General features: G+C 41.2%; 1 protein-coding gene across 9 annotated transcripts in view; it reads right to left on the bottom strand.

The window, feature by feature from the left end:
• The window catches only part of LOC144246307 (uncharacterized), a 304135-nt gene that overhangs the window by 124764 nt on the left and 160055 nt on the right, over window positions 1–19316 (bottom strand). For 2 of the 9 annotated variants that reach the window (XM_077783235.1, XM_077783241.1), the window contains one exon: window positions 6223–6373. The gene's annotated coding sequence lies outside the window, so the exon portion shown is untranslated. Of the gene's footprint in view, window positions 1–6222; window positions 6374–7959; window positions 8289–9413; window positions 9555–9888; window positions 10166–10266; window positions 10535–10833; window positions 10916–19316 lie in introns of those variants that run through there. The other 7 variants (XM_077783244.1, XM_077783245.1, XM_077783243.1 and 4 more) reach the window with 7 other exon arrangements.

The following is a 19316-nucleotide window of genomic DNA, read 5'->3' on the forward strand; positions in this document are numbered from 1 at the left end:
TTTCTGTATGCAAGTCTTCCAGATAATTTATCTCAGCTTCCATGTTTATATACGTTCCCTAGTCACAGCACCTAAAAATGAGATGCATCGCATTCTGCTACCAGTTACTTCCAAAGTTTCTTTTCCAAGAAAAAAAAAAGAAAATCCCAGGCTTTTTGCATAAAATCAGTGATAAAGACAAGGAAGTTCTAGTTCTCTCTGGCTCAGTAGCCCGTGCTTGCCACGCTTGGCCTCGCAGGGCCCCGTGTGTGCGTGCACTGCTGCAACACACAGAAGAAGTAATGGAAATGGGGCTGGACACAATCCTCTGGGACACAGCACTGCGTTTCCTTACAGGCTGAGACACAAGGCTCATTCTGAGATCTCAGAGGCCCAAGTTTGATGCTGCAACTGCCATGCGCTTTCCCACTATTTTTCACTAGTCTGTGCTTCTTCCTTTGGAAGAATCCAGTCAGGAATAAAAAAAAATAAATTAAAGGCTGAAAAGGAGCAATTGAATTACAGGGGGAAGACCCAAGCAATATATTTAGTTCAACGAGGGCTTAAGTGCCACGGCCACTGGTAATTAAAGAGCTAATACGTCCTCTTTGAAATAGTTTGACTTTTCCTCCGGCTGCGAGCACGGCGGCCTTGGAGGTTGGGTTGAGGCAAACCTGATACTCTGCCATTCTCCGCCAGCACGTGCCGAAATTAGTTCTCCGTTTTGTGGTGGCCCTTGGAGAGCAATTCCCATTGAGAAGTGAACAAAGGCCATGACCCCGGGGTCAGAGTGTAATGCAGGAAGCATGACCTCCCCTTTGTTCAGAACAACACTGTTTACTCTGCCTAAGTAAAGATCACCAATACATTAACTAAAGAGGATTAAAAAGGTCATATCCCTAGGGATGGAGCTCACGAAAGTGGCAAGTCTCTTCAGTCACTAAATCACTGGACTTCCCCATCTACCCCCCCTTCAAAAAAGAGACACCTTAAGCTGTCATGGCTCAGTGCCACGTTATTTTCAGAGCAAAAGTCTGTACAAATTCACATTTCAGAACCAGGTAATTTCTGCAGAGCTAGCCAGCTGCTTGAAAGTTATTTTTGAAGTTACCAAAATATTCTAAGTGAAAACTTATCATCACATTACAATTTTTTTATTTTGTATCTCCTTTTGAAAAATTCTGAGTTGATTTATAAAATTGATTGGGTCTTAAAATGGTTGTTAAAAAGTGCAAATAACTATTATAAATTAAATTCTTAAAATATCCTATAGTCTGTGGATGGGCAGAGAGGTTTCCTGTCGCTGTAGACATTTACTAACTTCATGATGGCTCACTTGCAAAGAGGAGAACAAGGAAAATAAACTGAAAATATGCTGCCTATATAATTTCACATATGATGATTGCTAAACTTTATCAAGCTAAATAAGCATTTATTTGGACTGTTAAGATTTCTCTTGCCAACTTCTCATAATATCTTAGAACATCATTATTAATATGGGTATGAAGACAAACATCTCCTGAAACAGCTAAATTAATGCTGCATTGGTGACATACAGCTAGACAGCACGGTGGAGTGTCCCCATTCCACCTCTAATCCACTGGCCTGCTGAATGATCCCAAATTTGCTTGTACCTTGGTTTCCTCACCTCACTGGGATGCAGATATTAGCATCAGTTAGATGGCCACGATAGGAGGAAAAGAGCACACAGAAGAGAGTAGTCCAGGCTACGATATTATCCCTTCTTTATCCTTAGGCAGAGGCACCTCTGATTAAGCTGAACATTATGTTAGAGCTTCCAGAAGAAAATAACAGGAATCAGGCCAGGCAAGGGGGCAAGCTTTAGATCAAAGTCTTTGGTGCAGGGAGTTCAGCATCACAGACAAATCCCACACAGAGTAAATGATTTGGAATCCACATGAGATCACCCAACACCAGCAGCTTTGAGAAGAGGATCAGGAGTGGCCAAAACTCCAAAAATCAAGGTCCTAGAGTCCCACGAAACAGCACGAACCATACAGGGAGAGGGCTGAGATGGTGTCCTTCCATGCTCAGACACTTTGTGCAAAATAGCTATTTTTGGATCCATAACAATATGTTCACCTTTTTAGTTTCTAGCAGCATGAATTAATGCAAGAGGTGTGGCAAGCTGGGATCTCATTACACCCAGCCTGCACTGGCCCTTCTTCACCCACCACTGCAGTTCCTGCTCCTGTGGTTTCTGATCCTTTCTCACCGCAGCAGTAGGAGTCAGAAGCTTACTGCAGATTCCAACACAGACCAGAGTAAAGAAGAAACTTGCAAACCATGTGTCTGCACCGTGATGGGCATCATTCCCACTGCAGGGGGGTGAACGACTCACACTTGAGTAACCTCTCACCTGTCCAGTTCTGTGCTGGAAACACACAAATCTAGTAACACACTTTACTTCGACTGCTGTGCCCTGAAATCTGATGTGATAGTATTAGGCTTTTTATTATACACCAGGAGTCAAGGAGAGAAAGTGGAGTCAGAAAGCCTTGACAACAGGTTTAGAAAAGGCTGTGTCCAAGACAAAGCAAACATGTACAGCAGGTATTTAAAATAATAATGTATGTTCATCAGATCTTCCCATCGATTTCAAGGGAAACACTCTGCTTTTTGGCACAAAAGATTATGTAGGCATAGCCAAACCATCAGGAAAAAAGGGTAACAAAATCTTTAGACACAGAAGGAGCAGGTGGGCAGGAGCAATGTGAGTACTGAGCAAAGCTTTGTATCAGGCTGAGGCAAAGGGGTACCTTTTCCAAAAAGCACTGGACTGAAACAACCAGAACAAAGAATATACTTAGACATTAAGATTTAAAAATGGAGACTGGGAGCATAAGGACTGAACCAGTGGCATAAGGACAATTTATTGACATACATTAGAAGCAGGAAGACTGCACAACAATTGTCAGGCAAGTCTGAAATAGTACTGGGAAACAAAGGGAGTGAAGAAAGGCGACAAAAAACACCACAGAAAAAAATAATGGCTGATTATGACCTTGAGCTACTTAGTTATGCAGAAAAGGAACCTTGCCTTTTCTCACCCTGTACGACCATACTAACATTTCTTGTTAGCTGGGTTCCTAATTTGGGATATTCATAAAAAATAAAAAATACCCACTGCTTCTTCCAGTGGAAATTCCTAGTCTTTTTTTTTTCAGTTCTCTTTCACACCAGCCAACAGCACTCTCCCTCCAAGATGGGAAGCAAAAATAACACTCAGGAAAGTGAAAGAATAAGACATCCCTTCTCTCAAACAGGGAAACAGAGGAAACATCCTTGCATTGTCCATTTTTTGGGGGGGTACCTTTTAGGTTTAAATAAAAAGTTTTTATGCTAAATACAGATGGAAAAAGCTATGATATTCAAGTCACGAAATTGTCCCCTCTGGTCCTTTCACGTAGCAAATCCCATTAATCAATTCTTTTGCAAGTAAAGGGTGAAAGAACGGCAGATAGCAAAACAGAAAGTGCTGAAATAAAGGGATAAATTAAAGGCAAGCCATTCTGAGGATACACACAGCGTTTCAGAAGCAGGCCAAGGTTGGAGGCAGTGCTTCCAACAAAAACCTGCACTTTTCTATCAGGAATGAAAGGACAGCAGTTCCCAAAAATAGCCACAAATGATGATCCAGATTACATGCCAATGAATTCTGTGATTTAGTAAACCGTCTGGAAGGCTACTTTAAAAGATTATAACTTTAATGCCTGAGCAGGGATTACATAATGGGGAGAAAAACAACATTGATAACAAAAAATACGTCTTTTTTAACTCAGAGTGCATCCACAGAATTCATTACTATATATTTGGCCTTTCAAAATGGCTTTGACAATGTGACCCATGAAGACCATAAAGAAAACACAACAGTCACGACTGGAAGTTGGAGTATTGATTAAAAACAAACTAAGGAGCCAAAAGTAAAATGTACGAATGAAAAGACACTTTGACAAGATAAATGTTAAGAGCTGTTGAATGCAGAGGCCATACTGGTATCAGTTTTTAACTTTAGTTCATGTTTAGAAAGATCAGCTGTAAAATAAAGAGTGGCAAAAATGACAAGCAAGGGGAGAGTACTGGAGTTACTGAAGGGTTTAACCAAACTGAGTGAATGTGAAACACAGTAAATATTTTTTTTTTTAAATTGCTAAGGACATCATATTGCAACATTCTTCAAGGGGAGGACCTGAGTGCCACCATAACAAATCAATGAAAACTTTCAGAGATATGCAATAATGTCAGGTAAGTCAAGCAGGAAAAGAGTTCTGTGCTGAAAACATTATCCTTCTAATATCCGCCTGCCAGGGAAACAGCTTCCTGGAGAATGCTAATGAGCCTTTCCTCATTAAAGCTACAGAAGTAACAGAAGTGCAAGGGCAGGTGTCTACAATAATGTCACTTTTAAGAGACTGCCATATATGAAAACCTAAAGTGATCAAACTATTTATGTTAGTGAGCATATGAGCAACAGGGAACACAACAGAGATACACAGTCTGAATGTCAGGATCTGTAGTCTGACTTTCTCACCTGCTTCCACTCTTGACAGGGAAATGATTCAGATAAATTAAACTAGCAATAAATTCAAACTACAGGAATATATTATTTTTCAATGTGCAGCCTGAGCATATGAGAATCAACGCCTTGTTAAGGGACATCAGCAGCAATCAGAAAGAATGATTCTATCCATAGCCTACAACAATGCAGAGTTGGATGGGATTGTGCAAAGCCAAGCGACCTGCCTGCTGCACTTTCTGACAAGTACGGGATATTCCAAAAGCATCTGATGCTGGTCAACTTCACTCCCTTACCAATCAATCAATTTGGTAAAAAATGTCAGGGTAGACTTGGCATTAATTACACCAAGGGCCTGTTCTGGTGCAGTAATTTCTACTTTTCTGTGGCAAAAGAACAGACAAGTTCACTGTCTCTAATGCAAATTGCCTCATCTTCTAAGCTAGCTATGGTGCCTGACACAACACTGTCAGTGCACCATTTACATGTCACAAAAATATATAAAAACATGTACGTTTACTTTGCCACCTGCTCTCCCCCTGCCACTGCAAATAATTAGCAAGAACCTCAATTGCAAGATTTTGTTTTACTATACAAACATTGCATACAGTGCTCTGGTTCATAACATATAAATACATTTCTTTTTTTTCTCCATCATGCATCATTATTTGCATTTAATAATTAAAAGACAGTCCAAGTTGTGTGTCAGATCCTGGGATATTTCCACTCATAGTGGTTTGCTACACTCAGTCTTTGGTCTCACCCAAGCTGTGAGAATACCTCACCACAACCCACACACTGCTGCTCTTCAAAGGAAGACAAGGATACATAATTAAGAGATGATGAGCTCAAATACAAGACATGAGATGTGGGAGCAGATTCTTTAACCACACCGGTGAGTGGTTTTACTACTGAAGTTTCATCAGATGTCTTTACTTATGATATCAGTAGAACTCACACATTCTCAAACTATATTTGCAGCAGCAAAGGGAAAAAAAGGAATGCTAAAACTGTACCACTGCATAAAAGTAGTTTTAACATCAACTGGTCAGAACTGAAATTGTAAATCACCATTATTAACAAATTGCCCTTGTAACAAGTGGGGTCTATGTCTCAAAAAAAAAACAACAACAACACACAAAAAAAAAAAAAAAAAAAACAAAAAAAAAAAAAAAAAAAACCCAAAACAAACACCAAAACCAAATCAGCATCCGGTTTTGCTAAAAATACTGTCAAAATTTAATCCCACAAGATCTGTAACCTGAAAATAGTCTTATTTCAAGACTTTATGATGCTGTAATTGTGGCCATAATATAAAGAACTATAGACAGAAGTATCTGTGTGTATATGTGCTAGCTCAGGAACCAAAGGCACAATGCAGAGTGGAAATGAAAATTCAGATATGGGTACAGTTCCACTACAGCACAGAGAGGATCAGTCCCTTGCTGGCTATTCAGAATAAACAAAACATCAAACTACTTTTCTTATTACTCTGCAGAGCTTAAACTAGATTTTATTGTTCTTGCCATGACTGATTAGGGAAAGAATTGATAAGTCTGGAGCAAAACAAGATGTGAACAAAGCTCCCAAACTCAAGTGAGGACCAATGACCAGTGTTCAGAAACAGGCATAAGAAATAGCAGAATTACATGCTTGCTTGTTTTCTGATTAACAACAACAACAAAAAAAGAATAATTCCGTTTTACCTAAAAGAAGTCTTCATTTTGTGCTGCTGCAGGACCACGTCTCTACAAGCTAGGGACCCTTTGCAGGGCCAGAGTCTCTCGGCGGCAGCCACACCCTCCTCCTCTTCCTCATTTTTTTCCACTGACCACTAAATACTTTCCAAGTCAGGCACTGAAAAAAAACAATACAAAACAAAACCCACATTTTTAATGGACATCAGATACATTATTGCTGATTTAATTAGGCAGATTATAAATAAATAAATATATTTGCACACACACCCATATTTGTATTTTCTGTTTCATTTCAAAGAAATTTGGTAGGCCTGATTTGAATCTCTATTCAAACCACAGGGAAAAAATAATAAAAACGTATTCTATGCTGACAGCAGAACTAAGCCCTCTGGCTACCTCTTTTCAGAGTTTTATATGACATGCTATCCATTGGTACTGGAAAAAATTCACAGAACAGGAGCTTTTCAGAGAATCTTCAGATTAACCTTTATGTTTTGTAGCAGTAATAGATGCCAGCACACTACAAGCTGAGATATCCCAGAACTTGTCTCTTCACGGATTCTATTGATCTGATACTCAGGCACAACTATAACTTTATATTAAAAAAAGAAAAAAAAAAAATAAAAAGAAAAAAACCCTTAAAAAAAATACTTTCCTGGCTCATGTATCACTCAAAATCTCCCAGGTAATAATGCTGCATAGACAACATGTCCTTACTCTTATAATATTTCAAACAATTTCTTTTATCCGTAATTTGGCAGTAATTATACTACATTTTGTATTCTATTTAACCGGAAAATAGTCAATATTAATTCAAAGTGAGAAAGCAAACTTCTCCCATATCTCAAAAAAAAACCCCACCCTACTTATTTTCAAATAATCAGCTCCAGCATTCAACAACAAAGCAGAAATACACTATTTAGGGTTCAGCAACTTGAGCGCAATTTTTTTTGGAAGTAAGTGCACGAAGATACTTTTGGGTTTTTTGTTTTTGTTTTGATCATTAGGACTGAAACTGATATTAAAATAAGCTGCTTGTTTATTTAAATTTAGAACTAAACTTATAACCTGTATCCATAGATTCATGCTATTATGCTTGCTGAAAGAACAAGTTAGTATTAAAATAAGAACAGTGGTTATGTTGAGGTGTTGTTAAATAACGCCAAATCCAAAGTGAGTTTGTCAGGCCAGCATCTTCTACATATTTATTAGTGTACAACTGTACACCCACAGAAAAACACTGCTATAAGGAAGTGATACAGTTCACTACTAGTCAAGGTGTTTGCAGTTCCATACAGTCCTACATCCTAACAGATTGCCAATATACAATTCTGAATTCTCAAAGCCTCCATAATGCTACATTTCCACATACAGTAAAATATGTATAATTGACTTGCGAAGTACATCAATACTGAGGTCTTTTATTCCCAAATAAATATTTGTTCCCTAAACTGCAGAATATTAGATAAAACTGCCATTTATACTGGAGTGCTCCACTACAACACTGACTTTTAAATCCAAATACATAATAAGGGAAAACGCTAGCACATTAGTATTTTACTGGCCCACAAAACGATTCACTGTTCTAAGCCCTCCCATCCATGTATTCCATACCAGAAAAGCACACTCACTCCAGACTGTCTGCATTCCTATTTACCGAGATGCTCTGCAATAAAGGGAGCAAACAGAAATCCAAGGGTTAACAGAAAAAACGAAACAGAACCCTAAACGAAACCAACAAACCTCACCACCAAACTGCCCAGCCATGCTGCAGTCCTTGCAAGAAAAGGAAAATGTTCAGCAGGCAAGAGCCTAACAAAAAGCCAACGGAGAATTTAGTGTCGCTATTGCCTGGATACTAGTTTGGGATTTAGGCAGCCTTGGATTACAAGGACTATTCCCTTAAAAATCCAGCCCACAGTTCCTGCACTGTTTTCTACAAATACCACATCCAAACTGTGACTAAACACCTCATTATGCTTCTCTGGCACTGTTAGGAGCACACATATTGTACAATTTTGTGGGGCACATGAAAGCAGAGGGAAAAAAAGTGGCTGTTTTTTACCAACTGGTAATGAAATGATGAACAAGTTCCCTGCAAAAGCTTGCATTATCGGTAAATCCTTTCCCCCACCTCTTTTGACCTGTGTAGGCAACAGGTGACAAAATACAGCCCCAATCTTCAGCCTTATAAATAAGAAAATGTATGTAGACTATGAGACATCTGCACTGTAATATAGCCTTTTAAAATAAGTTTAAATTAAATCAAGAAATTTTGCCAGGCCTCTACATTGGCTTCAGAAAGTAAATGCTTTTCTTAATATTTACTTGTAGAGGTTTCATTTTAAAAAAATTACTGTCCTCAGAGTTACAAAAAATAGCTAGTGACTTGAGGTAACAATCTGGTATTGACAGATCTTAAAAGAGAAAACCCAAACTGCATTTTCGAAGGAACTGCAAGCCTCAAATATTTCACTATAATCTGTTTTTCCTATAACTTGCTAATTGATCTTAAATATGTAGATGAATTATGAGCCAATAACCTCAAATTTTCTTAGCTCTTACTCCAGACAAACATTATATCTGATTTATGAACATCTGAAATATTTAATTTGCTGTTCATGGCATTTAAACAGTTAATCTAATTTATGGCAAGTAAGGATTCCACATTAAAGACTCCTTCTACTTTCTCCTTTAAGCTTCACCAATTCAAAAGCCTTTTCCCCATCCCTTATTATTTAGTAATAGTCTCCCTTTGTGCACTGGACATACTATGGTAGTTCAGGAGGCTGTAGCAGTTACATGGTTCCTTTGCCAGTCCCCATATTGCTCATTAAATAATTTCAGTCCCCATATTGCTCATTAAATAATTTTGGTCCCATATATATACACACAGCTGGTAAAGGGATGACTTTGATGCATCCAGCTACATCTACACTTCCAGAGTGAGCCTCAAAATAAAAAACCACAGTGTTAACAAAACTGATCAGCTCTCATCACTGTACACTTCCCGAGTCTCTAATCGCTCTCGCTACATTGGCAAAGCTGTGATGGAGCAGTACACCTGTGTCTCTTCTAGAAAAAATTCACAGTAGGCTAAAACAGGTTCAGTTCTGTTAAATACCTACATCTCCGTTCGCAATTAAATAGAATCTTTCTTTAAAGAAAGGATTCCCTAAAATATTTTACATGCTTACAAACAGTTTTCTATTCCAGAAAGCTTTACAAATTCTTCCCTTTGCAAATATTCAGCTGTGCAGCACCGGCGAAGACCTCCGGGTACAGCAGATGGTTAAAATTCTGCATCATTTTTAAGAGCCTAAGAGAAAGCACTGCCTTTTTTCGGGGGAGGGCGGGGGTGGAGAGGAGAGAAAAAGCTGAGAACAGCAATTTACAGCCCCCCTTTTTTTTTTTCCTTGACAGTAGCAAGCTCCGCCTCAGTCTGGCCCTTCCTCCAACCTCTGCTAACCTAAAAACCAGCGCCAGGCTGGCAGCGGGCCAGGGATTCGAAAGTAAACATTATCCTCCTGCCATTTTTCAGTGCCGTTTATCATATCCTGGTCCCTTTTTACCCCCTTCCTCCCGCCGCCTCCCCCTCCCTTCGCCATTGCAGAATGGCCGTGTTTGCTCCCGGTCTGTTTCCAGCCCCAGGAGCCCCGCTCCGATGCAAACCTGCAGGACGCGGTCCGAGCGCGGGCTGCGGCCGCGCCAGGCGCATCTTTCCCGTGGGATGGGGTGGGACGGCCGCCCGCGCCCGCTCCCGCACAATGCACTCGCCTCTCTCAGCGCTGCAGCTGCCGGCACAAACGCGGCTTTTCCGTTTTCTTATTTAATTGTGAGGGGAGTGCTTAAAGACCAGAGCCATCCACGAGCGGCCGGGAGGGCGCCGTGCGGCGCAGCACCTGACTCTTTGTTATCCCTCATCGCTCATCCCCGGTCCCTTCCGCTCCGCGATTCCTCCTCCCACCTTGCGCTGCTCCTCGTTTTGTCAAGGCTCTGTAAAAAAACCAACCCGACTAACTGAAGTAGCTGCGCGTTAGGGGTTTTTACCTAGTCGTGCACTGCATGGTGTGGATAGCGGGCATACCGGCAGGAAGAGGAAAAAAAGATTTAAATATATATATTAAAGGGGGGGGGGGGTGTAGTAAAAATAAATAAAAACTAAATGCATAAGGAGAGCGGGATGGTGCCGCTGGCGCTCCCGAGCCACCGCTCCGGCTGGGGAGGAGCGGGAGCGCAGCCGGGCGCGTACGGCCATGTTGTGCGCGGGGTCAGCGCGGGGCACTGCGCTGTGCGGCGGAGCGCTGCATCTGCGGGCGACTTGTGTTATTTCCCGTTAAACCCTCCGCCCCTGACCCCCCCCGCACACACACACACACACACACACACACACACACATTCCTGCCCGGCAGAGCTGGATCTGGCGGTTATTTGTACTATTTGCCATTAAATCCACCCTCCCCACCACCGCCTCCTGCCAGGGAACGCCGGCTCGGCTTCGCCCGCACCCCCTGCTTTCCCCTCTCCGGGCAAGCGCAGGGGCACAGCGCAGCCCAGCAACCAGGTCATGTGCCATCGGCGCGACGAACAAAAGCCCTTCCCTCGTTATTTATTTACGGGTTTGGGGCGTGTTCCCGGTGAGGAGGAGCCTTTGTGCGCGCAGGTTGCACACCCACAGGGGCGCAGCGGCCGCGGCTCGCCCAGAGGCGCCGCGGGACAGCCCGCGGGCTCATTAATAATTGCTCGCCATCTCCATATTGAAATTGCGGAGCAGCGCATGATTAATTAAGGAGGAAAAAAAGAAAGGGGCGAGTGAGGGAGGCCCGCGCGGAGTCGGCCGCGTTAACCCCTTCGCGCCCGCCGCCCGGGAACTCGCTGGGAATATGAATTAATTCTGCTGTTTGCGTGTCGTTAGGCGACCACGTGAGGCCTCTGGCACAGCCTCTCCAGAGCCGGCGGCTAACGGACAGAATTTCCTCCAATCCGCTCATCGTCAGCTTTTCATTTGGGGAAAAAAACCCTATTAAAAAAATTTGTACATCTCATGCAATGAGGTTAAAAGAGTATTTACAAGGTTATTTCTATAAAGAGATATTACAATTAAAATCCTATTAAATGTGTAATTTAAACTCATCCAAGTGCTCCAAATCATGACAATATTTCCCATTGCAATACTGTGATTAACTGGCAGGCAGAACCGCAGCTCCTCAGACAGAAATGGGAGTAATACCCTCTATACAGTAATCAAAGCATGTAACAATCCTTTCTGAGAGCGCTCCAACTTCAGCCGGTTCTGTCTCCCCCGAGGACTCGGTCACCGGGCTGCCCGTGTCACAGGGCCGGGGTTTGTCTCGGGCACAGCCGGGGCTGTCCGAGCGCTCCCGAGGGTGCGGGGCCGCGCCCGGGGCCGGGGGGCCCTGCCCCCGCACCCCGGAAAGCCCCAGGGCCCCAATTCCCTTCCCTTCCTTTCCCTTCTGGCTGTCACCTGCTGGGTGGCTCCAGCAAGCAGAATTTATCCAGGCACAAATCAGGACAGGTATGCTCCACCTCCTCAGCATGCTCAATCTACAGTATGGTACCAAATTCATCCCGAGCAGCTGTAATCCCACCGGTACTATTCAGCACATCCATCAATGTTCTGCCCAATGACAGAAAAGGACAGACTGCCAACTAATACAAATTCCTTTACACAGCCCCACTTTTTAGGATCTGCTAGAAAATAATAACGCGTATTAGCAATTTCCCCCATCTGTATATTAACAAATATGAGTTTGTCAGAGTCCTCCTGTTCCCTCTAAAGCATTTGGTAACTTGGAGAGAACTGAAATACCAGTGGGCTAACCAGGGATGATAAAGTTATCTGGTTTTCTCCCTACTGCTGACATTCTATAGAAGTTTTTACTGGCTGTAATCTGTTTATCCTTGTAATAGGTGAAACCACATTGGGCAACTCAATGAAGTCATGCTGTGACTACTACTGTCAGGAACATTTTCATCCCTTCACAGATTAGAATAAAGCATACTCTGCTGTGCAATATGAGGAGCAACTTGTTACACCTGAAGGTTTTGCATTTGAGTTGGAATCCACCAAAGAAACAAAGTGCAGACCGAGCAAACCACAGCCCATAAAGACTTAGAAAGGCATGCCCCAGTTCTTTAGATATGGGTTTGGCTTTAGAGGCTAGAGAATTCTTTGGAGGATATAATCCTTTAGCTACAAAAATATTAATACTCAATTCAAAGTGAGTAAAATTCTTTCTTTTCTTACAAAGTTTGCTCAGTGTTGTCACAAGAGCAAATACCAAATAATTTTTACAAGCGGAAGTTTCATGTACCAAAATGTTCTTCGTTGCTTTTTTCTCTGGTTTGAAGCAGCAAGGCATTGTCAGAGCTAATACAATAAACTCAAAGTCAAGGATGGAACATAGCAGTAAGACTTCAATTTCTAGTTTATAAAATAATTTTTAGAGCATGTAAAAACATGCTTTTAAAATAATTAAAGGTATATTAAGAAGGTATATTCAAGATGGAATAGTAAGTAACAATTTTAGTATATTTTTTCTCATTTTTTATCTACATGTTCAATTACAAACTTCCCAGTATTATGAAGCTTATGAGAACTGGCTAATGATTCCAAACTCCACAGGCTGGTTTAAAATTCTATGATTCTTTGTACCTCAAAGGGGTATGAGGAAGCAGCATGGTTGTAGATTATTAAATTATAATGGGAAAAAAATTCTTCACTGCTTTATTAAATTATCCAAAAAATGAGAGGTGGGGCTGGCATAACTGCCAGGTGGAATGATTGCCAGATACCTCCTGTTAGAAGACTACTGCCAAACTTCAATTGTTTGGCTGCAAACAGCCCTCACCAGGTTTGTGCCTCGGGGATGACTTGTTTGAAAATCTTCAACCAAACATCTTAGGCCTTTCTGAGAAGAAGCCTATTGAAGGCTGCTAGGTTATGCTGCCTAATTACAGAAAGCTCTTTGAGAAACTCATCCTGCTTGCCCCTGTTTGGAGCAGGGGTTGGGATGGGAGTGGCCTGGTAAGAAGGTGGAGTTTGCTGCTTCACTGTGGCCAGGCTGCCAAGGTGAGAAGGCCTCGGCTTGTGTACGCTGGTCAGGGGCTTCCTGAGGTACGACAGAGAAAATCACAAAGCCCTCACTTTCATCAGCCATGCTGCTGCTGAGATGGAGACAGACCTGCCTGACATCAGAGCTCTGTCATTCCGCCTGGGATGGTGGAACTGTCTGCCTGAGCGCCATGAAACCACCGTCCTCTGCTCTCAATGTCTCCTGTGGCATTCAGACAGCCTAGTGCAAGTTGTTTGATTTCAGTAGGGAAGAACTAAAACTACTAAACCAGAAAACAAGGAAAAGAAGGGAGAAGGGCATCAGTAAAGTTACGGAGACTGGTGGAGCAAGGCAGGCAGGCTGGGTGCAGAAGGTGGGAATAGACTGCGTCTGAACAGGGATGTCAAAACAATTTGCAAAAAGAAACTGGGCTTCTTGGCTGGGGAAGCAAATGGGAGCAGGCAGAGAATAGACAGTGCTGACAAGGTGGGGCATTGTCAGGGGAAAAGAGGGAATCCCCTACAACTGTGCTGTTTATGAAGATGCTTGAAATAGAGAATTATCTTCTTATTGCCATCAAGTGGCTCAAGTAGCACTGCGGGATGGTTCAGAATATTCCACTCCTCCTGATGACTCATTTGGATCTTAGACTGCTACAGGATAAAATCTCTGTTCATGCCATTTGCTATTAACCCCCTCACCTAACTTGCAAAAAACTACTTGCTCAAGCATGTGCACTGACACATACACACATGCATACACATGTCAGAACTATATTGAAACAATGGTTAATCTTGTTCAAAGAAGATTAAAGTGTATAGAATCAAGTAGAGAAAAACAGGAATAAAATCTGCTGTGCAGCAAGCAGCATTTCTTGTATACAGCCCTTGTTTGTGTGGTACAATTCTCACTTGCAGGCCTTCCATCTTTTCTGCTGGGGCCCAGCTTCAGGAACTGGATGAAACAAAACAATGCCAATATTGGTGGCTACCCTATTTTGTATTCTCCTCACTAACAAGGTGCAGTTCTGTGTCTTATTTGCTGGATGCTTCTCAAAGTACCCATCAGAGCCTGATTTACAAGGTTTTCCTGTGGCACTATTTACCCCTCTGGTCCTTGGACACTTCTCAGAGATCCTCTAGTTCATATTCACAGAAATCCCATGAGCTAAAGGAGAGATACTAGCCACATTTTTAAGGCTAAGGCTTTGGCACAAGCATCCTCTCCATTTTGGGAGCCCAAAGTCCTGGTAAAGCAGCAGAGATGCTAGCATTGTGTGCTGTAAACACCTTTCCCCTGGACCTTATTGGTGGGGGCAAAACCTTGCCAGAGTTCACAACCAAGGAGCATATGAGGAACTAACATTAACTGACTTAAAAGTAAAATACCTGCCCTTATGGATTTCTGCCAAATACATGCCGTTTGTTCTATACAAAGCGCAGTTCTGAAGCAAGCACTTCTAGGCACTAGGAGGTTAAGGAGCATTTCCCAGTATCCCAGGTTAATAAAACTGGTTTTCTCAGCATTATAGTGCTGGAACACAATATAAAATAAAATCAGTTTAAAAACTATTTTCTATCCTTTACTATCTCCTTATTAAGCAAGTATTAGAACTGGGGAAGGTTTGTCCTGGAATTACTTTATGATGCTTGTATCCCCAATGTCTGTTTAGCCCAGAAATAAGTTTCACACCTTTCAGACTGGTTCTTAGAGCAAAGGGGGAGAGAAGAAGCTGCAGTTTGTTTTTAGGGACTGCGCTCACTCCTGCACATTCTGCTCCTGGACTGTGCTGTCTGCAGCACAGACAGACAGCAGGACGGGGCTCTCCTTTGCTTTTAGTCAGTTTTTAGGTGGCTGAGGCAGAGAAGCTCCCTGGGCTGTGGATTTTCTTTTTCTTGGGCCTGTTCAAACCTGCTCTGGACTGAACACCAGCAGAGCAGCAGCAGCTCGCACCTGCGGCCCATGGGGCCGGGCCTGGGCCGTGGCATTTCCAGCCCTGCAGGGACTGATCAGAGACTGGGTGAGCTGAGCTACAGCCACCAAGGGGACTGTCTGACTTTGTCATCTCTTCTGACTGACAAGAGTTTATTGTTTAATATTGTTCTTTTTTTTTTTGTTTGTTTGTTTTTTTGTTTTTGTTTTGTTTTATTCTAGTGAATGCTTGGCCTGTTAAATAAACATTTTTTTCCACTTTTTTCTCCAAGGAAATATTTTCCTGAATGGGATGGGGGAGAAGCTGCTTGAATTTGCTTTCTGGAAGAGCCCCTTTGGAGATTTTCTCAAATTTGTCCTAAGCCAATTTGCCCTAAACCAGGATAGACTCAAATTTTGTACAGTTGTCAATTCCAGTAATGTTTTGGGGAGTGTAGTGGGCTGCTGAGCATTGCTAGTTAGTGTCCAAGCAGACCCAGTGGGCACTAGCTGAGATCCTCAGCTCCTGCAACTGGTGACAGCTCAGGATCCACACGGGCTCACTTGCCTGTGCTGAACTGAGGGCAAGGACTACCAAGTGACCACCACAACCACCTGCCAGGACACTCAGGTTTCCTTTTGCTTTGGCACAAATGGAAGACTGGAAGGCTGCAAGGAATGTACATTCCTTTCACACTGCCTGAGGCAGGAGGATCCAGGTCAGGCCACAGTGCACTTACTGGCTAAGTTTATGGTTATTTTGGATTATTGTTCCAGCAACACTTTTTTCAGCTTCTTCTGAATTTTAATCCTTCTTGAGGATTTTCAAGTATTTTGAGTATTTTCTTGAGTATATTTCTTGAGTATTGAGTTTTTAATGTGCCTAGAGCTGAAAGTTGTAATTCAAAGAAACCTGTAATAACATGAATGCTTAAGCTACCTTTTACAGTAACCTTCAGACACCTCTGGAAGCAAACCTCTGAATGGGATAAATCCAGAAATCACAGGCAATATGCCTTCCACAGTTAAATGGGAGAGTATTTAGAAAGAAAATAGTTTTTCAAGGTGAATGAGTTTGGCCAGAATTCACTGCAAAGAGATTGAACCATAAATTCCTTTTTGCACAGCACAGGAGACCTTGAGCCCCAAAAGGCAGCTGAGTCTTTGGCAGAGTAAGCTTCTACATTGCAGCATAATGATACCAACATCAATGTCCTTGCACTAAGTGTGGTCAGGTGGCACCTCACAGGAGGACACATGGTATGTTTTAGTGAAGAGCAAACAGTTGCCTGAATATGTGCTAGAAACAAATTATTGAAACACTGATATGGGCAAAACGTTGCTATTTCAAACACTAAGACCAGCATCTTCTCAATGGAATGGTGGTGGCCTTTTGGGGTGAAACATTCTTGACACACTGTTATAACCTGAAACCAGCCTTGCTCAAGGCAAGCTTGACCAAGGCCAAGGAAATTATTCCAGGAGAAAAACAGTTAAAGTAGTCCACATAAAATCTGTAAAGAATTTGACTATTAGTTTGAAGGCATTCTTCTGATACGGTGAAAGGAAAATTCAAGTTCCTCCCTACAAGGTATTTTTTTCATTCTTGCCTCAGCTCAGCACTTCTATTTCACCAGAAATATACTTACAAAAACCTGCTAAAATCACATTCTGGAAACCTCAATTACCTACGTGGAAGAAATGTCCTAAATCATCTAGAAGTGTCAGCTAATGTGTGAGCATTTTCAATGAAAACAACCCAACAAAAACAAACAGAAGAACTAAATGCTAAAGCAGCTCTTTCATTTTCCTGCAGAATGCTGGATTACTTCTGATAAAAATTGTAATTTATAAAAATCTGTTTCTTTGGAGAAGGTACAACTCACCCCCATGTACTCCCATAATTAATAAAGAAATGAACCTGGTAAGTGACTTTTTGATGAAATAGCAGGGAAACTAGGAATTAAACTTCCTGTGTTCACAATGGACACTGTTAATTTTGAAAGGTTAAAAGGCAAGTGGGAAAAAAAGGAGCTTAGGAGATGAGAAGGTACTGGAGCTTCCTTCTTAATGTCATTTCCAAGACTCAGATGCAGGTAATCCTCTGTATAAAAGTCATATTCTTCTTATCTAAACCTTGTAATAGCAGTATGCATATCTTCCAGAACAAGACATACATTCTTAGAAAGTAAGGGCTATTGGCTGATACCCAAGTAGAAAAATAATGGAAGAAGTGGGATAAACCCCAGACATTCCTCTTTCAATCGATTAAAAAAGTCAAAATCAACCACCCTTAAATTTAAACCAACCTATTCAAGTGTTATTTCCTAGCTTTGGTTTCTTTTTGTCACAACATTGTCACTGAAACATGGATTTTGGTTGATGAATTTACTTGTAGCACAGGACTGTGTGACAAGCAATGTTTCTGCATTTTGTTGTATGTCATTAGTTTCCTCCCCATAAACCATTCAGGCTGTCACTCAAAGATACCTTCCATGTATTTCTTTACTCAATAGATTAAATTTTGAATTATTTTAAAATAAAGAGTGAAAAATGAGATGGTGTAGTGAAATGAAATCTGTGTTTATTCAATTGCACTTTTAAGGGTATACTGATATTTGAAAAAGTGGCCAAGCACATTCTGCCTGCTTGTTTTGATACAGATACATCTGTCAGGAATTTGTGCACAAGCTTGTATAGGACTCCCAGGATTGTGTGTGTTGTAAAAGAAATCTGTATTGGTCTGCTCCCAATATAAATACACTTGTGACTAAAGCTCTCACATGCAGATAGAGATCTAGCAAATCAAAGTCTGTTTCCAGGAGCTGTAACTTAATGAATTTATATACAAAATCTAACAGGTGATAGAAGAAAAAAAATACATCAAAGAGTACTTGAACTCTACTGTAGTACATTCCTACCATTAGATCTTATTTTATTGAATGATTCATGCCTTATTGGCTTTTCTAGATTTGCTTTTATACTTTTATATATCTGCCTTGCTATTTTAAGATCCATTATATTTAATCCAAAAACTGCCATCCTACCTAAACCTATTTAGAATTTTCTATGATTAAATTTCATTGAATGAAGATTAGTGAGAATGATGGCTCTTTCACAGCACAGTCTGAAGGAACACACCAACCACAGCTTGGCATAACCCAAAATTGCCTTGCCCACCTTTACATTTTATAACATGAAGATGTGAAGCTATAAAATTGGAAGAATTTTTTTTCTTAACTGAGAAAAACCAGTGGGAGACACACTGATTTGTGTTCAGCTTGCTCCTCACAGCAGAAAGCCTTGCAGTTTTCATACATTCATGTGTTATTTGTATTACATGCAGAACACAGGACATGTTGCTTCTGTAGAGATGCTAACAGGGACTCGGATCTCGGGGTGGGAGGGAGCTCAAACCAGGACATGCTTGAACCACAGACTAGTTCCTCTGGAACTTGACTGCTTTGCAAGAAATTCTCTGATTGAGAGCCACCACAGATGGCTCAAAATCTGTCTGCACATGCAATTAGCAGAAAATGAACAGAAAATTGTCATTATTTGGGAAAGACCGGGGCAATAACTGAAAATAGTCCATTAAAGCTTTTACATCCTATGCTTTCTGTTCACTTCAGATAAAATCCCACTCCCTATTTGAAAACTCCTAGAAACTATTTCCTTGGTCATTTAAGGAACCTGGAGCATACTGTGTGGTTTGAAGTCACCCAAATTCCTGAACTTTGAGGTGGCAGCAGTGGACAGAGACTCTGACTTTGGGCCTGACTGTGTTGAGTGCTTTGCAAAAAGAAGGACTTTAATTCTAATGCCTTTTGAGCAACTGCCCTTTTTACAAAAGAAGTAAAAATCTTACATATTTGTAATATACAATCTCAAATTTTAGTTGAAGAAATAGCATTTAAAAGTTATTCCTCTGCAGAGCAGTTAACAAGTATTAATTTTAAAAAGTAACTTCATCACCTTATTGATTAACATAAAGGAAACGTTTTCCTTTAAAAAATACATATAATAGTTTAATCTGTTTTTTTCCCCTGAAGTTATGAGTTAGTGCATAATTATTTCTAATGGAAAATCTCAGTATGCCTTTTTTGCAATGAA

Source organism: Lonchura striata, chromosome 5 (assembly GCF_046129695.1).
Source record: "Lonchura striata isolate bLonStr1 chromosome 5, bLonStr1.mat, whole genome shotgun sequence".
In the NCBI taxonomy this organism is placed as follows: Eukaryota; Metazoa; Chordata; class Aves; order Passeriformes; family Estrildidae; genus Lonchura; species Lonchura striata.